The 15,770-nt window shown below is 50.9% G+C and overlaps 1 long non-coding RNA gene across 2 annotated transcripts in view; it reads left to right on the top strand.

The window, feature by feature from the left end:
- Positions 1-15,770, top strand: part of LOC147093712 (uncharacterized) — a 108,482-nt gene that overhangs the window by 55,601 nt on the left and 37,111 nt on the right. For both annotated transcript variants that reach the window (XR_015074724.1, XR_015074726.1), the window contains exon 5: positions 14,606-14,745. This is a non-coding gene — a long non-coding RNA (uncharacterized LOC147093712). The remainder of the gene's footprint in view (positions 1-14,605; positions 14,746-15,770) is intronic.

Genomic DNA, 15,770 nt, shown 5'->3' on the forward strand with positions numbered 1-15,770 from the left:
TTGAGATTGATGCAAGGCTTTGGGGAGCGAGCGGGGCAGTGTGATTAGTTTGGGATTGATACAGGGCTATCAGGAGAGATCGGGCAGTGGGATTAGATTGAGATTGATACAGGGCTATCGGGTGAGAGCGAGGCATTGGGAATAGTTTGTGATTGATACAGGGCTATCGGGAGAGATCGGGGAAGTGTGATTAGTTTGGGATTGATACAGGGCTATGGGGAGAGAGCGGGGCAGTATGATTAGTTTGGGGATTGATACAGGACTATGGGGAGAGAGCGGGGCAGTGGAATTAGTTTGGGATTGATACAGGGCTATGGGGAGAGAGCGGGGCAGTGGGATTAATTTGGGATTGATGCAGGGCTATGGGGGGAGAGCGGGGCAGTGGGATTAGTTTGGGATTGATGCATGACTATGGGGACGGAGCAGGGCAGTGGGATTAGTTTGGGATTAAGACAGACCTATGGGGGGAGAGCAAGGCAGTGAGATTACTTTGGGGATTGATACAGGGCTGTGGGCTGAGAGCCGGGCAGTGGGATTAGTTTAGGATTGATAGACGGCTATGGGGAGAGTGCGGGGCAGTGTGATTAGTTTTGGATTGATACAGGTCTATGGGGAGAGAGCGGGGCAGTGGGATTAGATTGGGATTGATTCAGGGCTATGGGGAGTGAGCGGGGCAGTGGGATTAGTTTGGGGATTGATACAGGGCTATGGGGAGTGAGCGGGGCAGTGGGATTAGTTTGGGATTGATACAGGACTATGGGGAGAGAGCGGGGCAGTGGGATTAGATTGGGATTGATGCAGGGCTATGGGGAGAGAGCAGGGCAGGGGGATTAGTTTGGGATTGATACAGGGCTTTGGGAAGAGAGCGGGGCAGTGGATTTAGTTTGAGATTCATACAGGGCTATCGGGAGTGAGTGGGGCAGTGCGATTGGTTTGGGGATTGATAGAGGGCTTTGGGGAGAGATCGGGGCAGTGGGATTAGTTTGGGACTGATGCAGGAGTACGGGGAGAGAGCGGGGCAGTAGGATTAGTTTGGGATTGATGCAGGGCTATGGGGGGAGAGCGGGGCAGCGGGATTAGTTTGGGATTGATACAGGGCTACCGGGAGAGAGCGAGGCAGTGTGATTAGTTTGGGATTGATACAGGGCTATCTGGAAAGATCGAGGCAGTGGGATTAGTTTGGGATTGATACAGGGCTATCGGGAGAGATCGGGGAAGTGTGATTAGTTTGGGATTGATACAGGGCTATGGGGAGAGAGCGGGGCAGTGGAATTAGTTTGGGATTGATACAGGGCTATGGGGAGAGAGCGGGGCAGTGGGATTAATTTGGGATTGATGCAGGGCTATGGGGGGAGAGCGGGGCAGTGGGATTAGTTTGGGATTGATGCATGACTATGGGGACGGAGCAGGGCAGTGGGATTAGTTTGGGATTAAGACAGACCTATGGGGGGAGAGCAAGGCAGTGAGATTACTTTGGGGATTGATACAGGGCTGTGGGCTGAGAGCCGGGCAGTGGGATTAGTTTAGGATTGATAGACGGCTATGGGGAGAGTGCGGGGCAGTGTGATTAGTTTTGGATTGATACAGGTCTATGGGGAGAGAGCGGGGCAGTGGGATTAGATTGGGATTGATTCAGGGCTATGGGGAGTGAGCGGGGCAGTGGGATTAGTTTGGGGATTGATACAGGGCTATGGGGAGTGAGCGGGGCAGTGGGATTAGTTTGGGATTGATACAGGACTATGGGGAGAGAGCGGGGCAGTGGGATTAGATTGGGATTGATGCAGGGCTATGGGGAGAGAGCAGGGCAGGGGGATTAGTTTGGGATTGATACAGGGCTTTGGGAAGAGAGCGGGGCAGTGGATTTAGTTTGAGATTCATACAGGGCTATCGGGAGTGAGTGGGGCAGTGCGATTGGTTTGGGGATTGATAGAGGGCTTTGGGGAGAGATCGGGGCAGTGGGATTAGTTTGGGACTGATGCAGGAGTACGGGGAGAGAGCGGGGCAGTAGGATTAGTTTGGGATTGATGCAGGGCTATGGGGGGAGAGCGGGGCAGCGGGATTAGTTTGGGATTGATACAGGGCTACCGGGAGAGAGCGAGGCAGTGTGATTAGTTTGGGATTGATACAGGGCTATCTGGAAAGATCGAGGCAGTGGGATTAGTTTGGGATTGATACAGGGCTCTCGGGAGTGAGCGGGGCAGTGGGATTAGTTTGCGATTGATACAGAGCTATGGGGAGTGAGCGGGGCAGTGTGATTAGTTTGGGGATTGATACAGGGCTATGGGGGGAGAGCGGGGCAATGGGATTAGTTTTGGGATTGATACTGGGCTATGGGGAGAGAGCGGGGCAGTGGGATTAGTTTGTGGATTGATACAGGGTTATGGGGAGTGAGCGGGGCAGTGGGATTAGTTTGGGATTGGTAGAGGGCGATGGGGTGAGAGCGGGGCAGTGTGATTAGTTTGGGATTGCTACAGGGCTTTGGGGAGAGAGCGGCGCAGTGGATTTAGTCTGAGATTCATACAGGGCTATCGGGAGAGAGCGAGGCTTTGGGAAACATTAGGGATTGATGCAGGGCTATGGGGTGAGAGCAGAGGAGTGGGATTAGTTTGGGATTGATGCAGGGCTATGCGTGGAGAGCGGGGCGGTGTAATTAGTTTAGGGTTGATACAGGGCTATGGGGAGAGAGCTGGGCAGTGTGATTAGTTTGGGATTGATACGCGGCTGTGCGGAGAGCGCAGGGCAATGGGATTAGTGTGGGATTGATGCAGGACTATCGGGAGATATCGGGGCAGTGTGATTAGTTTGGGATTGATACAGGGCTATGGGGAGAGAGCGGGGCAGTGGGATTAGTTTGGGATTGATACAGGGCTATGGGGAGTGTGCGGGGCAGTGGGATTAGTTTGGGATTGATGCAGGGCTATCGGGAGAGAGCAGGGCAGTGAGATTAGTTTGGGATTAATACAGGACTATGGGGAGTGAGCGGGGCAGTGGGATTAGATTGGGATTGATACAGGGCTATGGGGAGTGAGCGGGGCAGTGGGATTAGTTTGGGATTGATACAGGGCTCTCGGGAGTGAGCGGGGCAGTGTGATTAGTTTGGGGATTGATACAGGGCTATGGGGGGAGAGCGGGGCAATGGGATTAGTTTTGGGATTGATACTGGGCTATGGGGAGAGAGCGGGGCAGTGGGATTAGTTTGTGGATTGATACAGGGTTATGGGGAGTGAGCGGGGCAGTGGGATTAATTTGGGATTGGTAGAGGGCGATGGGGTGAGAGCGGGGCAGTGTGATTAGTTTGGGATTGCTACAGGGCTTTGGGGAGAGAGCGGCGCAGTGGATTTAGTCTGAGATTCATACAGGGCTATCGGGAGAGAGCGAGGCATTGGGAAACGTTCGGGATTGATGCAGGGCTATGGGGTGAGAGCAGAGGAGTGGGATTAGTTTGGGATTGATGCAGGGCTATGCGGGGAGAGCGGGGCGGTGTAATTAGTTTAGGATTGATACAGGGCTATGGGGAGAGAGCTGGGCAGTGTGATTAGTTTGGGATTGATACGCGGCTGTGCGGAGAGCGCAGGGCAATGGGATTAGATTGGGATTGATGCAGGACTATCGGGAGATATCGGGGCAGTGTGATTAGTTTGGGATTGATACAGGGCTATGGGGAGAGAGCGGGGCAGTGGGATTAGTTTGGGATTGATACAGGGCTATGGGGAGTGTGCGGGGCAGTGGGATTAGTTAGGGATTGATGCAGGGCTATCGGGAGAGAGAAGGGCAGTGAGATTAGTTTGGGATTAATACAGGACTATGGGGAGTGAGCGGGGCAGTGGGATTAATTTTGGGATTGATACTGGGCTATGGGGAGAGACCGGGGCAGTGGGATTGGTTTGTGGATTGATACAGGGCTATGGGGAGTGAGCGGGGCAGTGGGATTAGTTTGGGATTGGTAGAGGGCTTTGGGGTGAGAGCGGGGCAGTGTGATTAGTTTGGGATTGCTACAGGGCTTTGGGGAGAGAGCGGCGCAGTGGATTTAGTCTGAGCTTCATACAGGGCTATCGGGAGAGAGCGAGGCATTGGGAAACGTTAGGGAATGATGCAGGGCTATGGGGTGAGAGCAGAGGAGTGGGATTAGTTTGGGATTGATGCAGGGCTGTGCGGGGAGAGCGGGGCGGTGAAATTAGTTTAGGATTGATACAGGGCTATGGCGAGAGAGCTGGGCAGTGTGATTAGTTTGGGATTGATACACGGCTGTGCGGAGAGCGCGGGGCAATGGGATTAGTTTGGGATTGATGCAGGACTATCGGGAGATAGCGGGGCAGTGTGATTAGTTTGGGATTGATACAGGGCTATGGGGAGTGCGCGGGGCAGTGAGATTAGTTTGGGATTGATGCAGGGCTATCGGGAGAGAGCAGGGCAGTTAGATTAGTTTGGGATTATTACAGGGCTATGGGGAGTGAGCGGGGCAGTGGGATTAGTTTGGGGATTGATACAGGGCTATGGGGAGTGAGCGGGGCAGTGGGATTAGTTTGGGATTGATACAGGACTACGGGGAGAGAGCGGGGCAGTGGGATTGGATTGGGATTGATACAGGGCTATGGGGAGAGAGCAGGGCAGTGGGATTAGTTTGGGATTGATACAGGGCTATGGGGAGTGAGCGGGGCAGTGGGATTAACAACAGAAAATGCTGGAAAAACTCAGCAGTTCAGGCAACATCCGTGGACAGAAATTAGAGTTGACGTTTCTGGTCGAACCTTTCATCAAAACTGGAAAGAAAAGACGGATCGGAGGCAGGGCTGCGATCGGACAAAAGAATACAAGAAACAAAAGAAGTAAAAAAGAGACAATGATAGGTGTTAGAAGCTAGACGAGATGGTAATAGGCTGAGATTGGGTGTAAAGTGTACTGGCAGGGCAAGGGTTAGCTGCCAGGTGTGAGAGCGAAACAAAAGGAAAGGGGGGGGGTGGGCGGGGGAAAGGAGTGGAAAAATTACAGGAAAAAATGAAATAGGGGCCGAGGTTATAATCTGAAATTGTTGAACTCGATATTGAGTCTGGAAGGCTGCAGAGTGCCTAATCGGAAGATGAGGTGCTGTTCCTCGAGTTTACGTGTGCGATTAGTTTGGGGATTGACACAGGGCTTTGGGGTGAGAGCGGGGCAGTGAGATTAGTTTGGGATTGATGCAGGACTATGGGGAGAGAGCGGGGCAGTGGGATAAGTTTGGCATTGATGCAGGTCTATGGGGAGAGAGCGGGGCAGTGGGATTAGTTTGGGATTGATACAGGGCTATGGGGAGAGAGCGGGGCAGTGGGATGAGATTGTGATTGATACAGAGCTATGGGGAGAGAGCTGGGCAGTGGGATTAGTTTGGGATTGATACAGAGCTATGGGGAGAGAGCTGGGCAGTGAGATTATTTTGGGGATTGATACAGGGCTCTGGGCTGAGAGCAGGGCAGTGGGATTAGTTTAGGATTGATAGACGGCTATGGGGAGAGTGCGGGGCAGTGTGATTAGTTTGGGATTGATACAGGTCTATGGGGAGAGAGTGGGGCAGTGGGATTAGACTGGGATTGATACAGGGCTATGGGGAGAGAGTGGGGCAGTGGGATTAGTTTGGGGATTGATACAGGGCTATGGGGTGAGAGCGGGCAGTGTGATTAGTTTGGGATTGATACAGGGCTATCGGGAGAAAGCGGGCCTTTGAGATTATTTTGGGATTGATACAGGGCTATCGGGAGAGAGTGGGACAGTGGGATTACTTTGGGATCGATTTTGAGCTATGGGGAGAGAGCGTGGCAGTGGGATTAGTTTCAGGATTGATACAGGGCTGTGGGGAGAGAGTGGGGCAGTGGGATTAGTTTGGGATTGATACAGGACTATGGGGTGAGAGCGGGGCAGTGGGATTAGTTTCAGGATTGATACAGGGCTGTGGGGAGAGAGTGGGGCAGTGGGATTAGTTTGCGGATTGATACAGGGATATGGGGAGAGCGCGGGGCAGTGGGATTAGTTTGGGATTGATACAGGACTATGGGGTGAGAGCGGGGCAGTGGGATTAGATTGGGATTGAAACAGGGCTATGGGGAGAGAGCGGGGCAGGGGGATTAGTTTGGGATTGATACAGGGATATGGGGAGTGAGCGGGGCAGTGTGATTAGTTTGGGGATTGATACAGGGCTTTGGGGTGAGAGCGGGGCAGTGGGATTAGTTTGGGACTGGTGCAGGACTACGGTGAGAAAGCGGGGCACTGGATAAGTTTGGGATTGATTCAGGTCTATGGGGGGAGAGCGAGGCAGTTTGATTAGTTTGGGATTGATACAGGGCTATCGGGAGAGAGCTGGGCAGTGGGATTACTTTGGGGATTGATACCGGGCTATGTGGTGAGAGCTGGGCGGTGTGATTAGTTTGGGATTGATGCAGGACTATCGGGAGAGATCGGGGCAGTGTGATTAGTTTGGGATTGATACAGGGCTATGGGGAGAGAGCGGGGCAGTGGGATTAGTTTGGGATTGATACAGGGCTATCGGGAGAGATCAGGGCAGTGGGATTAGTTTGAGATTGATGCAGGGCTATTGGGAGAGAGCGAGGCATTGGGAATAGTTTGGGATTGATACAGGGCTATCGGGAGAGATCGGGGCAGTGCGTTTTCTTTGGGATTGATACAGGGCTTTGGGGAGAGAGCGGGGCATTGGGATTAGATTGCGATTGATACAGGACTATGGGGAGAGAGCGGGGCAGTGGGATTAGTTTGGGATTGATACAGAGCTATGGGGATAGAGCTGGGCAGTGGGATTAGTTTGGGGATTGATACAGGGCTATGTGGTGAAAGCGGGGCAGTGTGATTAGTTTAGGATTGATACAGGGCTATGGGGAGTGATCGGGGCAATGTGATTAGTTTGGGATTGATACATGGCTATGGGGAGAGAGCGGGGCAGTGGGATTAGTTTGGGATTGATACACGGCTATGGGGAGAGAGCGGGACAGTGGGATTAGTTTGGGATTGATACAGGGATATGGGGAGTGCGCGGGTCAGTGGGATTAGTTTGGGATTGATGCAGGGTTATCAGGAGAGATCGGGGTAGTGGGATTAGTTTGAGATTGATACAGGGCTATCAGGAAAGAGCGAGGTATTGTCAATAGTTTGGGATTGATACAGGGCTCTTGGGAGAGATGGGGGCAGTGTGATTAGTTTGGGATTGATACAGGGCTATGGGGAGTGCGCGGGGCCGTGGGATTAGTTTGGGATTGATGCAGGGCTATCTGGAGAGCAGGGCAGTGAGATTAGTTTGGGATTGATACAGGGCTATGGGGAGAGAGCGGGGCAGTGGGATTAGTTTGGGGATTGATACAGGGCTATGGGGTGAGAGCGGGCAGTGTGATTAGTTTGGGATTGATACAGGGCTATCGGGAGAAAGCGGGCCTTTGAGATTATTTTGGGATTGATACAGGGCTATCGGGAGAGAGTGGGACAGTGGGATTACTTTGGGATTGATTTTGAGCTATGGGGAGTGAGCGGGGCAGTGGGATTAGTTTGGGGATTGATACAGGGCTATGGGGAGTGAGCAGGGCAGTGAGATTAGTTTGGGATTGATACAGGGCTATCGGGAGTGAGCAGGGCAGTGGGATTAATACAGGGCTAAGGGGAATGAGCGGGGCAGTGGGATTAGTTTGGGCATTGATACAGGGCTATGGGGAGAGAGCGGGGCAGTGGGATTAGATTGGGATTGTTACAGGGCTATGGGGAGAGAGCAGGGCAGGGGGATTAGTTTGGGATTGATACAGGGATATGGGGAGTGAGTGGGGCAGTGTGATTAACAACAGAAAATGCTGGAAAATCTCAGCAGTTCAGGCAACATCCGTGGACAGAAATTTGAGTTGACGTTTCCGGTCGAACCTTTCTTCAAAACTGGAAAGAAAAGACGGATCGGAGGCAGGGCTGCGATCGGACAATAGAATAAAAGAAACAAAAGAAGTAAAAAAGAGACAATGAAAGGTGTTAGAAGCTAGACGAGATGGTAATAGGCTGAGATTGGGTGTAAAGTGTACTGGCAGGGCAAGGGTTAGCTGCCAGGAGTGAGAGCGAAACAAAAGGAAAGGGGGGGGGCGGGGGAAAGGAGTGGAAAAATTACAAGAAAAAATTAAATAGGGGCCGAGGTTATGATCTGAAATTGTTGAACTCGATATTGAGTCCGGAAGGCTGCAGAGTGCCTAATCGGAAGATGAGGTGCTGTTCCTCGAGTTTACGTGTGTGATTAGTTTGGGGATTGAAGCAGGGCTTTGGGGTGAGAGCGGGGCAGTGGGATAAGTTTGGCATTGATGCAGGACTATGGGGAGAGAGCGGGGCAGTGGGATAAGTTTGGCATTGATGCAGGACTATGGGGAGAGAGCGGGGCAGTGGGATTAGTTTGGCATTGATGCGGGGCTATGGGGGGAGAGCGGGGCAGTGGGATTAGTTTGGGATTGATACAGTGCTATCGGGAGTGATCGGGGCAGTGTGATTAGTTTGTCATTGATGCAGGGCTATGGGGGGAGAGCGGGGCAGTTGGATTAGTTTGGGATTGATACAGGGCTATCGGGAGAGAGCTGGGCAGTGGGATTACTTTGGGGATTGATACAGGGTTATCAGGAGAGAGCGGGGCAGTGTGATTAGTTTAGGATTGATACAGGAATATGGGGAGAGAGGGGGACAGAGAGAGAGAGGGACAGAGAGAGAGAGAGAGAGAGGACAGAGAGAGAGAGGGACAGAGAGAGGGACAGAGAGATGGACAGAGAGAGAGAGGGACAGAGAGAGGGACAGAGAGAGAGAGGTACAGAGAGAGAGAGCGACAGAGAGAGAGGGGGACAGAGAGAGAGGGGGACAGAGAGAGAGGGACAGAGAGAGAGAGGGACAGAGAGAGAGCCAGGGACAGAGAGAGAGAGGGACAGAGAGAGAGAGAGAGGGACAGAGAGAGAGAGAGAGGGACAGAGAGAGAGAGGGACAGAGAGAGAGAGGGACAGAGAGAGAGAGGGACAGAGAGAGAGAGAGAGAGGGACAGAGAGAGAGAGAGAGAGGGACAGAGAGAGAGAGAGAGAGGGACAGAGAGAGAGAGAGAGAGGGACAGAGAGAGAGAGGGACAGAGAGAGAGAGAGGGAAAGAGAGAGAGAGAGGGACAGAGAGAGAGAGAGGGACAGAGAGAGTGAGGGACAGAGAGAGTGAGGGACAGAGAGAGAGAGGGACAGAGAGAGGGACAGAGAGAGTGAGGGACAGAGAGAGAGAGGGACAGAGAGAGAGAGGGACAGAGAGAGAGAGGGACAGAGAGTGAGAGAGAGGGACAGAGAGAGAGAGGGACAGAGAGAGAGAGGGAGAGAGAGAGAGAGGGACAGAGAGAGAGAGGGACAGAGAGAGAGGGAGAGAGAGAGAGAGAGGGACAGAGAGAGAGAGGGACAGAGAGGGAGAGGGACAGAGAGAGAGAGAGAGGGACAGAGAGAGAGAGAGAGGGACAGAGAGAGGGACAGGGAGAGAGAGAGGGACAGAGAGAGAGAGGGACGGAGAGAGAGAGGGACAGAGAGGGAGAGGGACAGAGAGAGAGAGAGGGAGAGAGGGACAGAGAGAGAGAGAGGGAGACAGAGAGAGAAAGGGACAGAGAGAGAGAGGGACAGAGAGAGAGAGAGACAGAGAGAGAGGGACAGAGAGAGAGAGGGACAGAGAGAGAGAGAGAGGGACAGAGAGAGAGGGAGAGAGAGAGAGAGAGAGGGACAGAGAGAGAGAGGGACAGAGAGGGAGAGGGTCAGAGAGAGAGAGAGAGAGGGAGAGGGGCAGAGAGAGAAAGGGACAGAGAGAGGGACAGAGAGAGAGAGAGACAGAGAGAGAGGGACAGAGCGAGAGAGGCACAGAGAGAGGGAGGGAGAGAGAGAGGGACAGACCGAGAGGGACAGAGAGAGAGAGGGACAGAGAGAGAGAGGGACAGAGAGAGAGAGGGACAGAGAGAGAGAGGGACAGAGAGAGAGAGGGACAGAGAGAGAGGGACAGAGAGAGAGAGGGACAGAGAGAGAGAGGGACAGAGAGAGAGAGGGACAGAGAGAGAGAGAGAGAGAGGGACAGAGAGAGAGAGTGACAGAGAGAGAGGGGGGACAGAGAGAGAGAGGGACATAGAGAGAGAGGGACAGAGAGAGAGAGGGACAGAGCAAGAGGGACAGAGAGAGAGAGGGACAGAGATAGGGACAGGGAGAGAGAGAGAGAGAGGGTCAGAGAGAGAGGGACAGAGAGAGAGGGACAGAGAGAGAGAGAGACAGACAGAGAGAGAGGGACAGAGGGAGAGGGACAGAGAGAGAGAGGGACAGAGAGAGAGAGGGACAGAGAGAGAGAGAGGGACAGAGAGAGAGAGAGGGACAGAGAGAGAGAGAGGGACAGAGAGAGAGAGAGGGACAGAGAGAGAGAGAGGGACAGAGAGAGAGAGGGACAGAGAGAGAGAGGGACAGAGAGAGAGAGGGACAGAGAGAGAGAGGGACAGAGAGAGAGAGGGACAGAGAGAGGGACAGAGAGAATGAGGGACAGAGAGAGAGAGGGACAGAGAGAGAGAGGGGGACAGAGAGAGAGGGGGGACAGAGAGAGTGAGGGACAGAGAGAGAGAGGGACAGAGAGAGAGAGAGGGACAGAGAGAGAGAGGGACAGAGAGAGAGAGGGACAGAGAGAGAGGGACAGAGAGAGAGAGAGGGACAGAGAGGGAGAGGGACAGAGAGAGAGAGAGGGACAGAGAGAGAGAGAGGGACAGAGAGAGAGAGAGGGACAGAGAGAGAGAGGGACAGAGAGAGAGGGACAGAGAGAGAGAGAGGGACAGAGAGAGAGAGGGACGGAGAGAGAGAGGGACAGAGGGAGAGGGACAGGAAGAGAGAGAGACAGAGAGAGAGGGACAGAGAGAGAGAGAGGGACAGAGAGAGAGAGAGAGGGACAGAGAGAGAGAGGGACAGAGAGAGAGAGAGAGGGACAGAGAGAGGGACAGAGAGGGAGAGGGACAGAGAGGGAGAGGGACAGAGAGAGAGAGAGAGAGAGGGAGAGGGGCAGAGAGAGAGAGGGAGACACAGAGAGAAAGGGACAGAGAGAGAGAGAGACAGAGAGAGAGGGACAGAGCGAGAGAGGCACAGAGAGAGGGAGGGAGAGAGAGAGGGACAGAGAGAGAGAGGGACAGAGAGAGAGGGGGACAGAGAGAGAGGGGGACAGAGAGAGAGAGGGACAGAGAGAGAGGGACAGAGAGAGAGAGCGACAGAGAGAGAGAGGGACAGAGAGAGAGAGAGAGAGAGGGACAGAGAGAGAGAGGGACAGAGAGAGAGAGAGAGAGAGAGTGACAGAGAGAGAGGGGGGACAGAGAGAGAGAGGGACAGAGAGAGAGAGGGACAGAGAGAGAGAGAGAGAGAGAGGGACAGAGAGAGAGAGGGACAGAGAGAGAGAGAGAGAGAGAGGGACAGAGAGAGAGAGGGACAGAGCAAGAGGGACAGAGAGAGAGAGGGACAGAGACAGAGAGGGACAGGGAGAGAGAGGCAGAGAGAGAGAGAGGGTCAGAGAGAGAGGGACAGAGAGAGAGGGACAGAGAGAGAGAGAGACAGACAGAGAGAGAGGGACAGAGGGAGAGAGACAGAGAGAGAGAGGGACAGAGAGAGAGATGGACAGAGAGAGAGCCAGGGACAGAGAGAGAGCCAGGGACAGAGAGAGAGCCAGGGACAGAGAGAGAGAGGGACAGAGAGAGAGAGGGACAGAGAGAGAGAGGGACAGAGAGAGAGAGAGAGAGGGACAGAGAGAGAGAGAGGGAAAGAGAGAGAGAGAGGGACAGAGAGAGTGAGGGACAGAGAGAGAGAGGGACAGAGAGAGAGAGAGGGATAGAGAGAGAGAGGGGGACAGAGAGAGTGAGGGACAGAGAGAGAGAGAGGGACAGAGAGAGAGAGGGACAGAGAGAGAGAGGGACAGAGAGAGAGAGGGACAGAGAGGGAGAGGGACACAGAGAGAGAGAGAGAGGGACAGAGAGAGAGAGAGGGAGACAGAGAGAGAAAGGGACAGAGAGAGAGAGGGACAGAGAGAGAGAGAGACAGAGAGAGAGGGACAGAGAGAGAGAGGGACAGAGAGAGAGAGAGAGGGACAGAGAGAGAGAGAGGGACAGAGAGAGAGGGAGAGAGAGAGAGAGAGAGGGACAGAGAGAGAGAGGGACAGAGAGAGGGACAGAGAGGGAGAGGGACAGAGAGAGAGAGAGAGAGGGAGAGGGACAGAGAGAGAGAGGGAGACAGAGAGAGAAAGGGACAGAGCGAGAGAGGGACAGAGAGCGAGAGAGAGACATCGAGAGCGAGAGAGAGACATAGAGAGCGAGAGAGACATAGAGAGCGAGAGAGAGACAGAGACAGCGAGAGACAGAAAGAGCGATAGAGACCCAGGGAGACATAGAGCAAGAGAGCGAGTGAGAGAGCGAGAGACAGAGATAGAGACAGCGAGAGAGAGTTGCACAGAGGGAGAGACACACACACTGAGCAATATTCTAGTCATTTGCACTGGAATGGAACATTGTTATGGAATATCACAGATCAATATTCTAGTCAGTTGCAATGGAATATCACATGATCAAAATTCTAGTCATTTGCAATGTAATGGAACATTGCAATTGAATATCACTGATCAATATTCTAGTCATTTGCGATGGAATATCACTGATCAATATTCTAGTCATTTGCAATGTAATATCACTGATCAATATTCTTGTCATTTGCAATGTAATATCACTGATCAATATTCTAGTCATTTGCAATGGGATATCACTGATCAATATTCTAGTCATTTGCAATGTAATGGAATATTGCAATGTAATATCACTGATCAATATTCTAGTCATTTGCAATGTAATATCACTGATCAATATTCAAGTCATTTGCAATGTAATGGAATATTGCAATGTAATATCACTGATCAATATTCTAGTCATTTGCAATGTAATATCACTGATCAATATTCTAGTCATTTGCAATGGAATATCACTGATCAATATTCAAGTAATTTGCAATGTAATATCACTGATCAATATTCTAGTCATTTGCAATGTAATATCACTGATCACTATTCAAGTCATTTGCAATGTAATGGAATATTGCAATGTAATATCACTGAACAATATTATAGTCATTTGCAATGTAATATCACTGATCAATATTCTAGTCATTTGCAATGTAATATCACTGATCAATATTCTAGTCATTTGCAATGTAATATCACTGATCAATAATCAAGTTATTTGCAATGTAATGGAATATTGCAATGTAATATCACTGATCAATATTCTAGGCATTTGCAATGTAATGGAATATTGCAATGTAATATCACTGATCAATATTCTAGTCATTTGCAATGGAATATCACTGATCAATATTCAAGTAATTCGCAATGGAATATCACTGATCAATATTCTAGTCATTTGCAATGTAATATCACTGATCACTATTCAAGTCATTTGCAATGTAATGGAATATTGCAATGTAATATCACTGAACAATATTATAGTCATTTGCAATGTAATATCACTGATCAATATTCTAGTCATTTGCAATGTAATATCACTGATCAATATTCTAGTCATTTGCAATGTAATATCACTGATCAATAATCAAGTTATTTGCAATGTAATGGAATATTGCAATGTAATATCACTGATCAATATTCTAGGCATTTGCAATGTAATGGAATATTGCAATGTAATATCACTGATCAATATTCAAGTAATTTGCAATGTAATATCACTGATCAATATTCTAATCATTTGCAATGTAATGGAATATTGCAAGGGAATATCACTGATCAATATTCTAGTCATTTGCAATGTAATGGAATATTGCAATGGAATATCACTGATCAATATTCTAGTCATTTGCAATGTAATGGAATATTGCAATGGAATATCACTGATCAATATTCTAGTCATTTGCAATGTAATGGAATATTGCAATGGAATATCACTGATCAATATTCTAGTCATTAGCAATGTAATGGAATATTGCAATGGAATATCACTGATCATTATTCTAGTCATTTGCAATGTAAAGGTAATGACAAAGGGTTTTGACCCGAAACGTTGACTCTAATTTCTCTGCAGTCGTTGCCTGGCCTGCTGAGTTTTTCCAGCATTTCCTGTAGTTATTTCCCTTGCCAGAGTGCTGCCCTGGGCTATCCATGGATTAGCATGTCAATAGACAGACTCCCTAGGGAGCAAAGCCAACATGTCAATGGCTCAAGGGGTGGACTCTGCAATCTGCTGACCTGGGGGTGGGTGGAGGGTCCCAGTCCAGGGGTGGGGGGGAGGGTCCCAGTCCTGGGGGTGGGAGGGTCCCAGTCCAGGGGTGGGGGGGAGGGTCCCAGTCCTAATCCCTCCTTCCTCCAGAAGGGCCATTTCTCTCAATCTGCTGTGTGTGTGTATGCTGTGTGCAAATTCTCTGTCTCCATCTTTAACTCTTTAGATCCCCTGGTTTCTAATGTAATGTAATTGTTTGTAATGGGATGTTGTTGGGAGATTGTCTGTGTAACTGAGAGACGGAGCCCTGGGCTCTTGCTGTGCTTTTTTTTATCATTGCTTTGTTTATTAATCAATCTCATTTCTCTCTTTTCTCCCAAGGACATTTATTATATTTGCAAAGCTGTACCAAGATGCAGAGAGAGCGAGAGCGCTTTGGGACGAGGAATACCTGGGACAATAGCTTCCTCCGCAGTGGACAATCCGAAGCCTTCGCCAGAGGCTGCACCCAATGGGCCCACGTGAGTTTGTGTCTGTTTAATACCCCGGCCTTTCATTTCCTCTCGGGGAGCCTGGGATTCTGGGGCCTGGGGTTAACTTGTTCCTGTTGGATTGTGGGCCTGGAGTTTTCAACAGGTTTAAAGCAGCCCTGGCCTTGCAATGTGGCACAAACACGTTAACCCCTGGTGCGGGACAAAGAGGCCCCCCAAGAGGAAATCAAAGTCCTCAGCGTCAACCCGTGTTATAATTCCACAATAATGCTGGTGGTTTGGGCAGTGCCATTAATTTGAGGCTTCAATGAGATGTGCGGTAGACATTTTAATGCATGTTACTGTGGTTCCGATTGTGGATTTATTAGTGTCTATTTCACTCCAGCTTTCCGTCTCTCTCTCGCCAGCTTTCTCCGTCTCTCTCTCGCCAGCTTTCTCTGTCTCTCTCGCCAGCTTTCTCTGTCTCTCTCTCACCAGCTTTCTGTCTCTCGCCAGCTTTCTCTCTCTCTCTCTCTCTCGCTCTCTCGCCAGCTTTCTCTGTATCTCTCTCGCCAGCTTTCTCTGTCTCTCTCGCCAGCTTTCTCTGTCTCTCTCTCGCCAGCTTTCTCTGTCTCTCTCTCGCCAGCTTTCTCTGTATCTCTCTCGCCAGCTTTCTCCGTCTCTCTCTCGCCAGCTTTCTCTGTCTCTCTCTCGCCAGCTTTCTCCGTCTCTCTCTCGCCAGCTTTCTGTCTCTCTCTCGCCAGCTTTCTCTGTCTCTCTCTCGCCAGCTTTCTCTGTCTCTCTCGCCAGCTTTCTCTGTCTCTCTCGCCAGCTTTCTCTGTCTCTCTCGCCAGCTTTCTCTGTCTCTCTCGCCAGCTTTCTCTGTCTCTCTCTCGCCAGCTTTCTCTGTCTCTCTCTCGCCAGCTTTCTCTGTCTCTCCCTCGCCAGCTTTCTCTGTATCTCTCTCGCCAGCTTTCTCTGTCTCTCTCGCCAGCTTTCTCTGTCTCTCTCTCACCAGCTTTCTGTCTCTCTCTCGCCAGCTTTCTCTGTCTCCCTCTCGCCAGCTTCCTCTGTCT

This window comes from Somniosus microcephalus, unplaced genomic scaffold (genome assembly GCF_052327205.1).
Source record: "Somniosus microcephalus isolate GS21.2 unplaced genomic scaffold, FLI_Smic_1.0 unresolved_chr1, whole genome shotgun sequence".
In the NCBI taxonomy this organism is placed as follows: Eukaryota; Metazoa; Chordata; class Chondrichthyes; order Squaliformes; family Somniosidae; genus Somniosus; species Somniosus microcephalus.